This window comes from Eublepharis macularius, chromosome 12 (genome assembly GCF_028583425.1).
Source record: "Eublepharis macularius isolate TG4126 chromosome 12, MPM_Emac_v1.0, whole genome shotgun sequence".
In the NCBI taxonomy this organism is placed as follows: Eukaryota; Metazoa; Chordata; class Lepidosauria; order Squamata; family Eublepharidae; genus Eublepharis; species Eublepharis macularius.
Genome location: NC_072801.1, coordinates 25,858,598 through 25,875,076, shown reverse-complemented (window position 1 = coordinate 25,875,076; position 16,479 = coordinate 25,858,598). Strand labels below are relative to the sequence as shown.

Below are 16,479 nucleotides of genomic sequence, written 5' to 3'. Positions count from 1 at the left end.
TTAAAGACCAACTAGATTTTCAGGGTATGAGCTTTTGAGAGTCAAAGCTCCCATTGTCAGGTATCTCACTCTCGAAAGTTCATATCCTGGAAATCTAGTTGGTCTTTAAGGTGCTACTGGACTTGAATCTTGCTCTTCTACTACAGACCAACACGACTACCCACCTGCAACTGTGTGCATAAAGACGTTCATGTGAATGCTAAGGTGCTTCATTGTCTGTCTTTTCCTGTCTTACTGCTGCTGCTGTATCTTTTGAACCATTACTGAAGGAACGTGACTTCGGATGCTTCGGATTTTATGTACCTTGTAAAACTCCTGACTCACAGCACAGATCATCCTGGGAATCTATTCACCACGATCCGTAGCCAAAGGTTCTACTTTGCCTGCTGCATTCCTTGACTCTGCAACACCCCGTCCTACACCTGATTTTAAAAGACAAGAGAGAATTTCTTCTTTAGATTCAGGACGTACCAGTGAAAGATGGTCTGCTTCGGATTTTATGTACCTTGTAAAACTCCTGACTCAGAGCACAGATCATCCTGGGAATCTATTCACCATGATCCATAGCCAAAGGTTCTACTTTGCCTGCTGCATTCCTTGACTCTGCAACACCCCGTCCTACACCTGATTTTAAAAGACAAGAGAGAATTTCTTCTTTAGATTCAGGACGTACCAGTGAAAGATGGTCTGCTTCGGATTTTATGTACCTTGTAAAACTCCTGACTCAGAGCACAGATCATCCTGGGAATCTATTCACCACGATCCGTAGCCAAAGGTTCTACTTTGCCTGCTGCATTCCTTGACTCTGCAACACCCCGTCCTACACCTGATTTTAAAAGACAAGAGAGAATTTCTTCTTTAGATTCAGGACGTACCAGTGAAAGATGGTCTGCGACTGAAAATCGATTTCATCAGGTTTGTCACATGAAAATCACAAGCTGTACGCCTCAACATGCCTTCATGCACAGGCACGTGTACAAACCACAAAATGCATCTCTGCTGCCAGCGTGGGCTAGTGGTTAAAGTGTCGGACTAGGATCTGGGAGACCCAGGTTCGAATCCCCTCTCTGCCACAGAAGCTTACTGGGTGACCTTGGGCCAGTCACACTCTCTCAGTCTAACCTACCTCATAAGATTGTTGGGAGGATAAAACAGGAGAAAACTACGTAACCTACTTCGAGTCCCACTGGGGTATAAATGAGCTAACTAAATAATAAGAATCTTCCAGGCCTGGGACTTCCGGTTTGGGATTCATGGAGGTCTAACGCAGCTCCATTCGCGGAGCTGACCGGACTGCCGTTTTAACCGGCCGGAGGGGTGAAAATAGCCCGCGGCCGACTGCTCTCAGGCGGGGAGCAGGCAAAGAACGCTCAAGACCCTAGGGTGAGCTAGATCTCGGACGAGGGGGGGCTCTACCCAACGAGTCTCCCCCCGATCCTTGAGGTCCCACCTTGCGACGGGTCGGCTATAATCTCTGCGGCAGTTTTGGGGCCAATTCGGCTGGCATAAGACCTACATACCCAAGCTTCGATTGGGGAAGGAAGCTGAGAGGAGAATTTAAGATCGAAACAGTGATTACAACCCGAGAAAAGTGAAGAGAAGGTAAAGATCGCTATCTTTTGAAACGGGACAGATTGATAAGAACAGAGAGGAAAGGAAGTAGATTTTTAAACTGCAACAGACTAGAGAAAAGGAGGTGAAGACTCGGCAGGAGTTGTATTTTAAAAGAGACTAAGTCTAAAGAAGTTATTACAGAAAACGGACTATTGTTTTGAATACCTGTGGTTTTGGAGCTGTGGGAAAAAGACACCATCGCGAGACCTGCTGTGGGAAGACGGGAGACAGGAAGTGCGTAACAACAATAGAGTGGCTGGAGAGAAGCGGCCCTTGCCGAAGGACAGGAAGCAGGGAATCGCCATTTTTGAAAGGGGAAGGGTCGCGGCTTCAGCGGAAGAGGAAGTAGGCCATTTTGGATTACAGCAACATAGAGAAACCATAGAGAAAAGACGCCCGACATTTTGGACATTTTAAAATTCTAATTTTGGCAAAAATTGGGACATTTGAAAAAAGGAAAACGTTTAATTATACGCCACGGAGTTAAGGAAGAGAGCAGATTCGTGGGAGCGAGCTAAAGCAAGCCCCACAATGTCGAAAAAAGAGTGGCAATCGGCAATAGAAAATCTGGATAAAAATCTGGACAAAAAACTTGTAGACATGATTAAAGAACTCAAGGACACGAAATTGGAGCTTATTAAAGAGGTTAAAGAGGTTACACAGACAGTAAAGTCGGAGCTGTCAGAAGTGAAAAAAGGTATGGAAACGATTAGTAGTGAATTACAAGGAACGCAGCAGAGAGTTAAAACAGTAGAAGACGCGATGGAGAATTTAATAGATACGCAACAAACAGAGATGAGATTGGTGAAGGGGAGGATGTCAGTTGCAGAAACTAAACACATGGAGAAGCAGCTTCGTTTTCGTGGTCTGCCAGAAGTGGAAGGGAAGTCAGCGCAAGAACAGATGACTGAGGTGTTGGCTGAATACCTGGGGAAGGAGGAGGAGGAAGTTGTGGCTATCCTAGATGTGGCGTACCGTGTGAACTCGAGAATTGCAACCCAGAGGAAATTACCAAGGGATGTGATTGTGCAGTTTACAACCAGAAATATGAAAGAGAGGATTGTGACAAAACAGTTTCAAGATCCATTGGAGATTGATGGCAAGACGATCATTATAATGAAGGAATTGCCCAGATCAGTGTTATTGGACCGGAAAAAATATAAAGTGCTAATTCAGACTTTGAAGGACATGAATATCAGGTACAGATGGGAGTTACCGGAAGGAGTGTCCTTTGAGTTTGGAGGGGCAAAAAAACGCATCAGATCTGAGCGAGAGATGGAGAGATTTATTAAGGACAATGAAAAAGACTTACCAACAAGACTATGAATATGGAGTGTAAAGTATTATCTTGGAATGTAAATGGACTAAACTCACCGAATAAGAGGAAAAATATTTTTCATTGGCTACTAAAACAAAAATGTGACATTGTTTGTTTGCAAGAGACCCATATTAGAAAACAGGATGTAAAATATTTAAAATCTGGAAAATTGGGCAAAGAATTTGTAGCGGCCTCTAACAAGAAAAAAAGAGGAGTGGTGTTGTATATAAAAGAGGAGCTGCAGCCAAAATTTGTTATGAGAGATGTGGAAGCTAGATTTGTAGCAGTGGAATGCAATTGGAATTTAAAGAGAGTGTTGGTAGTCGGACTTTATGCACCTAACGGTGCAAAGGAAAGCTTCTTCGAGGATTTAAGGAAGCATTTAGACGATCTTGTATATGATCAGATAATTCTTGCTGGAGACTTCAATGGAGTGACAGATTTGGAATTAGACAAAAAGACTACAACAGCACAAAAGAAAAGAGGACTATTGCCAAAGCTCTTTTTTGAGTTGATTCAACAAGAGACGCTCGAAGATGTATGGAGGAGAGAATACCCTAAAACTAGACAGTTTACTTTTTATTCTGCAAGGCATTTTACACTATCAAGAATCGACATGATCTGGGCCTCAAAAGACTTAGCGTTATGGACTAAGGAGGTAGAAATAATGCCGATGGTAGGCTCAGATCACAACCCAATTATGTGGAAATTTGGAAAAAGGAGAAAAAGGAAAGCCTGGAGAATAAATGAGGACTTGTTACAGGAAAGAGAGAATATGGAAATACTGAGAAGAGAGACAAAGTTTTTCATACAGTACAACGTGAATAAAGAAGTACCAACCAATAAAGTTTGGGATGCGTACAAGGCGGTTGTAAGGGGCATACTAATGGACTTAAATGGCAGAGCAAGAAAAAAGAAAGAGGAGAAAAGACAAGAGATTGAGGAGAAAATAAAAGCCAAAGAAGTACAGTTAAAAAAGAGACCAGGGAAAAAGAAAATATACCAGGAAATCAAAATTCTTCAAGAACAGCTAACAGCAATGAGTAATAAAGAATTGGAGTGGAACCTTAAAAGACTGAATCAAAAAGCGTTTGAGGGTGCTAATAAACCTGGGAAATATTTGGCATGGCAATTGAAGAAGAAAAGAGAAAAGAAAATAATAAATAAAATCTGTGAAGAAGATAAAACGTACTTGGAGCAGACTACCATTAGTAGAGCCTTTTATAAATTCTATGCTAAGCTGTATAATAAAAAAGAAGTAAACAAAGAATCAATAGCATCATATCTGGAGAAAACCAAACTTCCAGAAATCTCGGAAGCTTGGAGAAATAAGTTGAACAGTGAAGTAACTGATGAGGAAATAAGCAAGGCAATACAATCTGCAAATCTAGGAAAGGCGCCAGGGCCAGATGGACTTACGGCTAAATTTTATAAGACAATGGCCAATGAACTGGCACCATTCCTAAAAGAGGTGATGAATGGAGTTTTTAGGGATCAAAGGATTCCAGATACTTGGAGTGAAGCGAATATATCATTGATCCCAAAAGAGGGCCAAGACCTGACCAATGTGAAAAATTACAGACCTATATCATTACTTAACAATGACTATAAAATTTTTGCGAAGATATTGGCGGAGAGATTGAAGGGGTGGCTCTCGGAAGTCATAGAAGAGGAACAAGCAGGCTTTTTGCCAGACAGACAAATAAGAGACAATTTAAGGACAGTGATCAATGCTATTGAATACTATGACAAGCGTTGTGACAAAGAGGTTGGTTTCTTCTTTGTAGACGCTGAAAAAGCGTTTGACAATTTAAACTGGGACTTTATGTTTGCCACTATGGAAAAGCTACAACTGGGAGAAAGATTCGTCAGAGCAATCAAGGAAATTTATAGAGACCAGACTGCAGCAATTGTAGTGAATGATGAACTGACCAAGAAATTGACGATTAGTAAAGGAACAAGACAAGGTTGCCCGTTATCTCCATTGTTGTTCATTTTAGTATTGGAGATTCTGATGATACAAATCCGACAAGATGAGGAAATACGAGGAATAAAAATAAAGGACTATTCATATAAGGTCAGAGCATTTGCAGATGACATAATGTTAATTGTAGAAGACCCACTGGAGAACATGCCAAAAGTGATAGACAAGATTAAGGAGTTTGGAGACTTGGCAGGTTTCTTCATTAACAAAAAGAAGTCAAAGATATTATGCAAAAACATGACTAAGCAGAAACAACAATTGTTAATGGAAACAACGGATTGTGAAGTAACTAGTAAGGTGAAATACTTGGGAGTTGAGCTGACTGCAAAAAATATAGATTTGTTCAAGAATAATTATGAAAAATTATGGACTCAGATAGAGAGAGACTTGATCAAATGGAATAGATTGAACCTGTCATGGTTGGGCAGGATTGCAGCAGTTAAGATGAATGTGTTACCAAGAGTAATGTTTTTGCTACAGACAATACCAATCATCAGAGACTCTAAACAATTTGAAAAATGGCAGAGGAAAATATCAGATTTTGTTTGGGCAGGCAAGAAGCCTCGAGTGAAAGTAAAAGTTTTACAAGATGCAAAGGAAAGAGGCGGAATGCAACTGCCCAACCTGAGACTTTATCATGATGCAATCTGCCTAGTTTGGTTAAAAGAGTGGATGACATTAAAGAATAAGAAACTATTAGCCCTAGAGGGATATAAAAAATTTTTTGGATGGCACGCATACCTATGGCATGACAAAGTAAAGGTCAACTCGATGTTCCTGCATCATTTCGTAAGGAGAAGTTTATATACAATCTGGAAGAAGTATAGAATTTACCTACAAGAAGGAACCCCCCTGTGGGTGGTTCCATACGAGGTGATAGATCCGAGAGCTGTTGATAATGAACAACAATGTTTAACGTACAAAGAAATAACTAAAACTGAAGTATCTAAACTTAGAATAAAGACGCAAGAGGAACTATCACCTAACTATGATTGGTTCCAGTATAGACAGATTAGAGACTTATATAACTCGGACTCTGCAAAGGGGGGCATACGAACAGAGAACTCGGAACTAGAGCAGACCCTTCTTAAAGAAGACAAGAAAAGAATATCCAAGGTATACCAAGTACTGTTGAAATGGTATACTGAGGATGAGATAGTTAAAACACAGATGGTGAAATGGGCTATAAATTTTAATAAAGAAATAACAATGGAGGCATGGGAATACTTGTGGAAAACTACAATGAAGACAACGGCATGTACTAATATTAAAGAGAACATTTACAAAATGATCTATCGTTGGTACATGACACCAAAGAAGATTGCGCTAGGGAATTTGAACACTTCTAATAAATGCTGGAAATGTAAGAAGCATGAGGGCTCCCTCTATCATATGTAGTGGTCATGTGAGGTAGCCAGGCAGTACTGGGGTGAAATAATAAGAGAAATGAGTGAAATTTTACAATTTCAAATAAAGAAGAACCCAGAACTCCTGCTACTAAACTTGGGAATGGAGGGAATTCCAGCCCATCACAGGACGTTAATATTTTATATGACAGCAGCAGCTAGACTTTTGTATGCGCAGAAATGGAAAGTACAAGAAGTGCCAACTATTGAAGATTGGATCTACAAATTGCTGTATATGGCTGAAATGGACAAGATGACAAGAAAACTGAGAGATCTGGACTCAGGGCAGTTTAACACAGACTGGGAGAAGCTGAAACAATATCTGGAGAAGAAATGGGAGGTGGGAGGAAAACTGTGGCAGTTTGAGAACTACTGAAGTATAATAAAAGTATAAAAAAGAGGGGTGACTTTACCGGGGGAGGAAGAGAAATGTGAATTCATAAGCAGTTAGATCAATAGATTGATATATATATAGATATGTATAGGTTAACTGATAGAATATTGATAGAGAATAATTAATGATAAGGTTTAAACATGAGGATTGAGTAACTAACAATATTTTCTTTCTTTGATAAGATTTATATGCACCAAACTGAATGTACAGAAGAGTCAAATTGATTGACTATGTGATGAGCTATATAGAATTACCATAAAAAGATGAAATGAGTAATATATAGAGAACAAATCAAATTGTTTGATTTGTTTGATTTAAATGTGGGAAATTTTTATGGTTTATGATATATAGGTTTATGATATATAGAAATATTTAAAACTGGAAAATGGGATAAATTGTTTATCTAAAGACGTACAGTTTGGGTGTATAGTAAGAAAAGTAGTTAAAGATGTACTGCTTAACATAATGGAGAATGTATATCTATTTTAGACAGAGGAATTTAATAGAAGTAAGGGAAAAGGGACAAAGGGTGGGAAAGCTGTTGGAAGTCAACAAAAGGGGGGGAAAGGGAGGGGGTTAGAAACGAAAAATTTGGGGAAAATTGAATGTAATGTAAAAATAAAAATATTCTAACCCAATAAAAATTTTTTCAAAAAAAAAAAGAATCTTCCAGGCCTGGAGGTCTTCCTGGCAAAAACCACTGGTCTTCATCTTGTTGATGCATCCTGAGCAAAATCCCCCACCCTGCTTGTGTGAAGTACAGATTGCCCTAACCGTGGTTAAATAAAATAGCAGAAACAGTGTGGTTTGTTTATAGTTGGAAATGAGGCCCGTTGCATCAGAGGCAGCTTGAGTTACCTTGCTGGAGCCTTCACCATAAACTTGGAGATGCAAAGTTTAATCTTGTATGCCAAGACAAATGAAGGGACAAGACCCTTCCTTTCCCCTCCCCAAAGGTTTGTCTGGAGACAAAAGGAAAGGATGGCTACACCAAGCAGAGGAATGGCCCATTAGGAGCCCCTGTTGGGCTGGACTAAGATTTAGAGACAAAGGGATTGCACTCTTGTTTAAAGATTAGAGTCTTATTTAATAGGCAACAGCTACAGTCTTTTATATTTATTTACTTAATTTACACCCCTCTTTTCTTCCCAGTGGAGACACAGTGTGGCTCCCCTTCTCCAGTTTATCCTCACCACAACCCTGTGAGGTAGGTTAGGCTGAGAGAGAGGCCCAAGGTCACCCAGCAAGCTTCTGTGGCAGAGTGAGGGTTTGAAGGTGGGTCTCCATGATCACGGGCTAATACTCTAACCGTTACACAACACTGCTTACCAGGGCTTTTTTCTGGGAAAAGAGGCGGTGGAACTCAGTGGTGGAACTCAAGACCGCACAATGAGGTCACTTTGGGTCAGCTGAAACAAGGGGGGAGTTTTTTAAAGTTTAAATTGCCCTCGGTGAAAATGGTCACATGGCCGGTGGCCCTGCCCCCTAACCTCCAGACAGAGGGGAGTTCAGATTGCCCTCTGTGCCACTCGGCGGCGCGGAGGGCAATCTAAACTCCCCTCTGTCTGGAGATTAGGGGATGGGGCCACCAGCCACGTGACCATTTTCAAGAAGTGCCGGAACTCTGTTCCACTGCGTTCCTGCTGAAAAAAAGCCCTGCTGCTTATACAGTTCAGTGTTATTTCTTTTGTTTTTATTTATTTATTTGTATCCTGAGTCTCTCCGTTATCAGGACCCAAAGTGACATGACATAATTTCTCCCTCTTCCACCTTATCCTCAAAACAACCACTTTGTGAGGTAGGTTGGGCTGAGAGATTGTGATGGGCCAAGAAAAATCTGGCAAGCTTCTAGGGCAGAATGGGAATTTGAACCCGACTGTCCCAGGCCCTAGTTTGAGGCAGTAACCACCACACCATGCCCACTTTCTGGCCACTGGATGGTGATTACATTAATCTGTGAATGATCCGAGTTATTTATTTTTTCATATTTGTATCAACTAAACATGAGACAGTATAGTGTTAGAATTCAGACGAAACAAAAGCGTATTGTACAATCTAACTTGAACGTATTTTGTTGTTGTTAATTACTGATTATAAAAACACCACAGGTGTGCAGCGGATGACCACTAAGCTGTATTAGTTTGGGTGGGTTTGTGCATTTGGTAAAAGTTTATTTCCACCACCACCTTCCTTTGCAGAAGCCTTCTGCATACATGAATTTGCCTTTTACGAGTCAGACTGATGGGGAATTTAAACCAAATACCCTTAGCCAATTGTAGATTTCCCCACTTCACTACCAGTCTGAGAAACCAAATCAAGGCATAAACTTGGGAATCATGGAGAAAAAGGGTTATTTAGCAATAAGCCTTTGATGCAGTCAATTAGATTTTGGAATGCATCTAAGAGAGTGTTAGCAGAATGCATTTATACCTTTTAGTCAACATATAACAAATTGCTTACAGTACAAACGATCTCAGACAGTTTTATAAACAAGTCAAATCAGAAGTACATGATCTTCAGAGAATGATGGATTGATGGATAATAGTTTACATTTAGGAATGAGAGCAGTCAAGCTGGCACCCACAAACTCATGATAAAACTGAAGAGGCAGGCATTCAAGGCTAGAGCTGAGGAAGTACGAACAGTAACAGTGGCTCTGGTAGTTATCATGACATTCTTGGAACTCGTCCTTTCAAGGCAGAGAGTGGAAGAAACACATTAGCACGCATTTGTGTGTGTGTAGAAAAACTAGCTGACTGCAGTTCTGAAAAACCTTCAAGCTGCAACAGCTTAATGTGGCAGCATAAATGGTGAACAGAAAGTGTGTAAGAGATTTATGGGTAGAAATTGAACTATCTGGTTCAATGAAAGAGTGTGCCAATAAGGTATTGCCAAAATTTCTCTAACAGACCCCTGTTCTACTATCAAGGTTGGCCTTGTCTGCTCTGGGGTCTCCAACTGGGGTCTTACTTCCTGATCTTTTAAACTAGAGATGCCGGGGACTGAACCTGGGACCTTCTGCAATGCAAAGCAGGTGTTCTCTGCTACTGAGCTACAGCTCTGCTGTGATGACTGGAATGACCTGTTGAGAGAAGCTATCATGGGGCTTCTTCACACTGCCCTAAGAAATCTGGTGAAACCCTGCAGGTGCATTTTAGAGGTTTACTGGTGGCATCCCTTTAATGCCGCCTTGCATTCCTAAATTTAGAGTTGTTACATTTTCATTCTAAAAAGTATGAAGAGCTCTTTGCAGAAGAGGCTGGTTCCGTTCCTGACTTCTTAGCTGAAATCTGGAAAGGCAAGAATGGACACCCGAAATAAAGGAGCAAAGTCTGCGTTCACACGAAGCTGCCTTTTCTCGAATCAGTGCATCAGTCCATCAAGGTCAGTACTGTCTACTCCGACTGGCGGCTGCTCTCCAAGGTCTCAGGCAGAGGTCGTCCATATCACGGACTACCTGATTCTTTTAGCTGGAGATGCCACAGATTGAAGCAGGGATTCCATGTCCCCTCCAGAACATGTATCTTGTCAGGCTGCCCAACTGGCGGGGAACTCTTTGGGTTCCCAGCATCCATTTCAGCGGAGTCACTGCAGCCTCACTGCAGCCTCCAATTAGTTACTTCACCCAAAGCAGAGGAACCCGGGAAGGTTATCAAAGAGGAAAATTCCGAAGCCGTTTTGCAGCCTGCAATGTTTAAGCTTTCGTGGCACAAGGCTGCAAATGATTAATTCCAGGTTGGCTCAGGGTCGGGAGGTGGTTTGCTTTTTGCCGCCAAGCCCCTGCCACACTTGCCCTCGGCTCTCACGAAGGCTGCTTTGCATTTTATTCGTCACACTGACCAACTCACAGCTTGTTTTCATAAGCTTCTGTTTGCCCCAGTTGTAAACCAGCAGTACGTTCCTTCCACAGAGGTGGGGCCTTGGTGGTTCTGTCTTCACAACCGCCTCCTGTTCCACCTACAGGATCTCTGTGGTGGGTTTTGCAGAACTGACTATAAGGTTTCTGGTCACACCCATCTCTACAAACTAGCCCGGTGTTGGGGGCTTAAATTCTCTATGGCTGGAGAGGGATGAACACTCACTTGCCAAAGAACTGGCGGTTGAATAATGGGGAAATTGTGTTTCCTTGTATCCAACTGACATATCTGGTCAAACAGGTTTCAAACCCAAACCTGCAAGACCTGTTTGACCAGATGCAGAAGGGGGACAAGCGTGCGCCATGGTACCATACCTCTTGCAGATACCATCTTTATTCCACATTCTGAAAATGTGCAATTTATTATCTGCCTGCATTCTGAAGTACAGAAGGACACCTTCTGTATTTGGAAGATGGGAGCAGAATCTGTTTCCAGGTTGCGGTCAACAGGCCAAACTTTTTTTTTTACTGTACAAACTGAGCCCTGCCTCCCCGCATCCCATCCTTAAATGTTCACTAAGTAAAGTTGGCACCACCTAGTGGTAAAGCATTTTGAGCAAATAGCATTATGAGCAAATATGGACACTTACATATTTTGCACACATTGCATGGGCACAATCTATTGATCTGATCCTGCTTCAATATTTTCTTGCTCTTTCTATACTTTTGTTCCAAACTGCTTTGCATTTATTTGTGGAAGACCTGTACGAATATTTAAAAAACATTTTTTAAGGAAGTCACAGGTCAATGGATCTAGCCTGTAAGTGACTAGCTGTCCACCCCTGCCTTGTGGAAATCTGCTAGACAGGGACCTTCCCTTGTACTGCAACGAACCATATACTGGGGGCTCTTCTGTGCTCTGCACATGAACACGTCCGCTTTGAGGCATCGTTCAGAGTAGTTTCTTGGGGCCAAACTACTTGGAGATGTGCCATTTGATCTCTCGATATTTTTTTTACAAAAAACATGACACAGAGATCTGGGGAAGGAGTGGCTTTACTCTTCCCCTCTCTCTTTAGCGTTTTCCCAGTCAGAAATCACTTCTCGTGAAGGTACTCGGCACAACCACCCTGCTTGGATTTGCAGCCTCCCATAGTTGAATTTCTGCCCTGAACTGCATTTAGAATGGATACGGCTGTGCTTCAGGCCCTCTCTCCCCTCTGATGTTCTTCTTGCTATGTTTTTAAATCATGAAATTGTTTTTAAAAGGCCAGAAGGCCCCACTGTGGATCAGGTGCATAATGTGAAATTTAGTTCTCACGGACGCTAGCACTGGCCTCTTGAAAGCAATGCCCATTTGAGGAAGGTCCATAAATGAGATGCTACTCATTCACCAGCTGGAGAACCAGAAGTTAAACAGTGGCACAGGAGGGCAAAGGGACTTTGTTCTGCTTTATGCCTCCCTCCTCATAACCTGGTACTTCTTTGGAACATGTGTAATGGCTGCGTGCCACCAGAAAGGGGTTGCCACCGTCATTTCCATGCCAGTGATATTCTTTTGGCAAATAGTTCTCACCTGACTTGATCAAACACAAGCTTATCTGAGCCTCTTGCTCTTTGGTGCCGTGGGAAGATTTCCAGTTGGACCAGTCTGCACAAAGGCCTTCAAGCCATGCTTTTTTATCCCTGGGATCAGAGCGTTCAGCACCGATCACCAGGAAAGGAATAAAGGAGCAGCTTGAATCCAGCCTTTCCCTGCCACATCTCCAACCTTGTCACCAGATACTAAAGAAAAGAATAAAATAAAGCATCGTTTTTACATTCATCCTTTGCCTACTAAAAATGGAAATGTCTCAACAGCAGCTGCAAATCTGCCTCAGGGATGGTGGGGTTGGTGATAACACACACACTAGCCAATTAACCCTTGCCAATTTCTGCCACAAACCAGCATAGCCTGTCCCGCCCCCACCCCCCAAGAGCTGGATCCTGGAGAAAAACAGGGTGTGTTTGTATTGGATGTGGTGAGAGTACTCACAAACCTGTCTCCCCCTGCCCCAGTATTCTATAGACATCATGCCTGCCTTTACCCAAAGCTGTCCACATCAAACATCTGTTAGGAAGTGTACATAGGGACCTAATCCAGCAAGAATCACTGATCCCCCAACTCCAGGTTTTGGAGGATGTGGCTGTTTCCCACCTTGTTCCGCCTTTTTCTGCACCGATGGATCACTCCCCACAAGGTGACCTGCCACCGAGAGGGGGGCAATTAGCTTTTACAAAAGACAAAGGCATGACACAAAAGCTGCCTCCAGAATTTCCACAGAGGATGCTCATTTGGGAATTTAAGCACAGTAGTGTCGGTCAGAGGCAATTCAAATATGCAAAAATTGAGGTGTCCCTCTTGCGAACGAGGCAACGCTACCACTCCCACGCCAAGAGGGGTGAAGCAGCACAAACCAGCTACTCCAGATGAACTTTCCCCGGCTGCTGGCTTCACCGACAATGAATCATACTGAATTCTGCATCACCCACCTGAGCTCCTGAGTTAATATTTGCCTGTCCTGCCAGGCTTTTTGACATGGCTGCCTGCCAGATTAACTTGATCCTCTCCCCCCCACCCATGGCTAAATGACATGCCACGCCCTCCTCCCAGGCAATGCAAGCAGGGAGACCGAAATCAAGAGGGAAGACCGGGCAGGCCTGTATATCACGCAGTGTGGCACATTTACATGTGCGGTTCCAGAAAGTCTCTCGGCCTTGTGGCAAATGGCGTCTGTGTGGGCTAAGGACAGAAAAGCCGGGGGCAAGAGGGCTGCACATTCAAGGAAGCTCGTAAAGCAAATTGTTCACATATGAATGCAGCAGAAAAGTGTAGGCGATCCTGTTGGCAGTGATAAGGACATGGGCAGAAAGGGACTCGGGGCAGAGCTCTGAGAAAACATGACAATATTTCCCCCCGCACTTCATACACCTTGATGGGAGGTCTGACAAGCTGTTGAATTCATTTTCTTCACTGGGTTGATGGCTCAGTATGCAGCAAAGTCTAGTGCAGTGGCTCGGATGCCAGAGAGCTGGGTTCTAATCCCCACTCAGCCATGAATGTTCCCTGAGTGACCTTGGGCTAACCACTGTTTCTTAGCTAAGCCTACCTCACAAGGTTGCTGTGAGGATAAAAATGGAGAAGCCACGAAAAAATCCAAATTTAGAGAGGACTTGGTTGGGCGTAAGGGTGTAGAATGTGCTGCAGTCCAAGAGGATGCCCATTTCAGCCTCATCGCCACCATGAACTCAATGGGATGGCCTTAAGCAAGCCTTCCTCAGCCTAAGCTATAATACTGGCCTAGTTTACAAGCTGGTTGTAGGGATTCTAGTACTGTGGTGTGAAGCACTTTGAACACTGAATGTGCTATACAAATATTATTATTATTTGCTATTACTACTCAAGAGGTTGTAATCAGTTGGTGCATAGATGCCTCTTTGTAGATACAATGGCACTCCCTAAAATACCCTCCTTTGGCTGGCTCTGGATGGTGACACAGTAACTAGCCCCTTGCTTAAATTGGGCCTGGGATCTCGAGTTTGAATCCTTGCCCATCATGAAAGACACTGCTTCTCTGTCAGCCGAGTCTATCTCACAGGTCTGTTGTAAGGATAAATGCTGTTTCTCAACATTTCTTCAGCTCTGTATTGGATTTCTGCTGGTGTTTACATCTTGGCAAATTTGCTCGTATATACCTATTACAAGTTTATTTAAATGTTTTTGATGTTGACTGTACTGATCCACACTGCAATCTGCCCTGAGTCTCAGGGCGAAAAGCAGAGTACAAATGACGTAAATAAAATATATGACTGGCCTCTGTTCTGCAGGGATGTGTTCTTCCTGAGAAACGCCCCCCCCCCCCCCCCGCTAATCCTGTGGAATTCAGCTTTTGTCTGAATGCTTTGGGGAGAGATTGGCTCCTACTGCATGAACCAGGTGGCCAGCAGAGGTCTTGAGGAACCTACCCTCAGGGCCTTTTTTCAGCGGGAACGCAGTGGAATGGAGTTCCGGCACCTCTTGAAAATATTCAGCAATAGTGTGTGAAAATAACATTATTTCAAAGAATCCTGTGTGTTTCTTCCTCATTTCCCTCTTGAGAGTTCCACCACCTCTTTTCCCAGAAAAAAAACCTGCCTACCCTCATGCAGGCACTAGGGGCAGAGAACAGAAATGATTGTGTGCACAGAAGGAAGGGAAAAAAAAACCCTTGCAGTTAGGCAGCTGTAACACTAGATGGCCTCCAAGATTGTAGAACAGAAAACTCATCACTTAATCTGTTGGGGAATGGCTGTGGCTCAGGGGAAGAACTGTCTGCTTTGCTTGCAGAAGCTCTCAGGTTCAATCCCCAGCATCTCCAGATAAAAGATCAGGCCATAGGTGATATGAATGGCAGTAGGTGATATGAAAGAGCTGCTGCCAGTCTGAATTGACAAGACTGAGCGATGGTTTAATGGACCGATGGTCTAATTCAGTATAAGGCTGTTTCAGGAGTGTTCATGTGTGTGTGAACTTTCAACCTTTGGGATTTTGGGACTGGAGATTTTTTCCTTTGTTCCCCTTTACCATATTGCAAACTGCTTTATGAAATACCCGCTCTGGAGTGGGCTAAAAATGACAATAGGGGTAGGGGTGGCAAGATCAGTCCAAGGCCTTTTGTTGCTCCAGCAAAGTATATCCATTCCCTCCGGGGCCCATGCCCTGCCAGCTTGGATTCTGCTGGCACAGAAGGGAATGCCAGTGACTCCCGCCTCGCTGAGCATCCCCTAAAGAGCTGCTTGGCTGGAGAACCCACCCTTCCGTGGACTGTAGTTTGAGAAATACAAGCTCAAAGGCTGATTTTGAATATTTAACTATCTAAAACTAGACACGTATTCTAGTAGCTTCTCATCCATTTTCCATTTATACTGATGAGCTCTTCTACTAAAAACCATAATCCTGGTTTTATCATAATGTACATTAAGTAGGTTTGTTTTACACTAGAACTGTCTCAGCAACCTTCTAAGACCAATTTGGGTATAAGATATTAGCAGTGAGTAATCTGTATAAAGCAAAATTGAAATAGCCTTTCCACCTGTGCTTACTGGAAAAAATTGGGATCCTGACAGGTCTTCAACCATATCATTTATGTATAAATTAAAAAGTAATGGGGCGAAAATGCAACCTTGATATATCCCTATTGAGGTTAAACTGAGCTGGGCAGCAGGACTGGAGTCCTGCGGCACCTTAGAGGCCAACAAGATTTTCAGACACGGGAGGGGTGCTCTGACTCTCAAAAGCTGCTCCACTCAAATCCTGCTGTTCTACTGTAGATCAACACAGCTACCCACCTAGCTGAGCTAGACAGTTGGCCATGGACACTTATGGCCTTGGAAAGTTACAAAATGAAATTAATGCCCCAGCTTCTATACAAAGCAGCAATCTGGGACTCTAAAAATGTCAAATTGTAGAAGTTGCTCAGAACCAATTTGCCCACCTGCTGCCGGCTGTTTCTCCTTCAACATCTTCAGCTATGGTTAGAGTACCATCATAGCTCATCTCCCAGGAAGCTCAGACCAGGAAAACTTAAGTTTTATTACTGGCAGATAGGAACAAATTCATTACTTTCCAAATGACAAGGTTTGCTGCTGCCTTCATAAAAGATGGTAAGGTGCGCTGACCCAGGCATGGTTGACCTATACACTAACTACTCTGCTCAGGGTCATTAGCCTTTGGATGGTATGGTGTTTTTATTACAAGATATTTTAAATGGTTATTCTGTATTTTAATCTTTTCTATGCAAATGTCCAGAATTTTTTTAAAAAATTATTTTATCTTGGTGGACATTTGATTTTATCTTGTATTGCTGCTATGGCTTCTTTTGTATTGCT

General features: G+C 42.7%; 1 protein-coding gene across 1 annotated transcript in view; it reads right to left on the bottom strand.

Moving 5' to 3' along the window:
• Window positions 1–385: 385 nt before the first annotated feature.
• The window catches only part of LOC129340695 (cytochrome P450 2W1), a 34,888-nt gene continuing 18,794 nt past the window's right edge, over window positions 386–16,479 (bottom strand). Inside the window, exons 10-12 of the transcript XR_008598043.1 lie at window positions 708–826; window positions 506–624; window positions 386–422 (exon numbers count right to left, since the gene is read on the bottom strand). The gene's annotated coding sequence lies outside the window, so the exon portion shown is untranslated. The remainder of the gene's footprint in view (window positions 423–505; window positions 625–707; window positions 827–16,479) is intronic.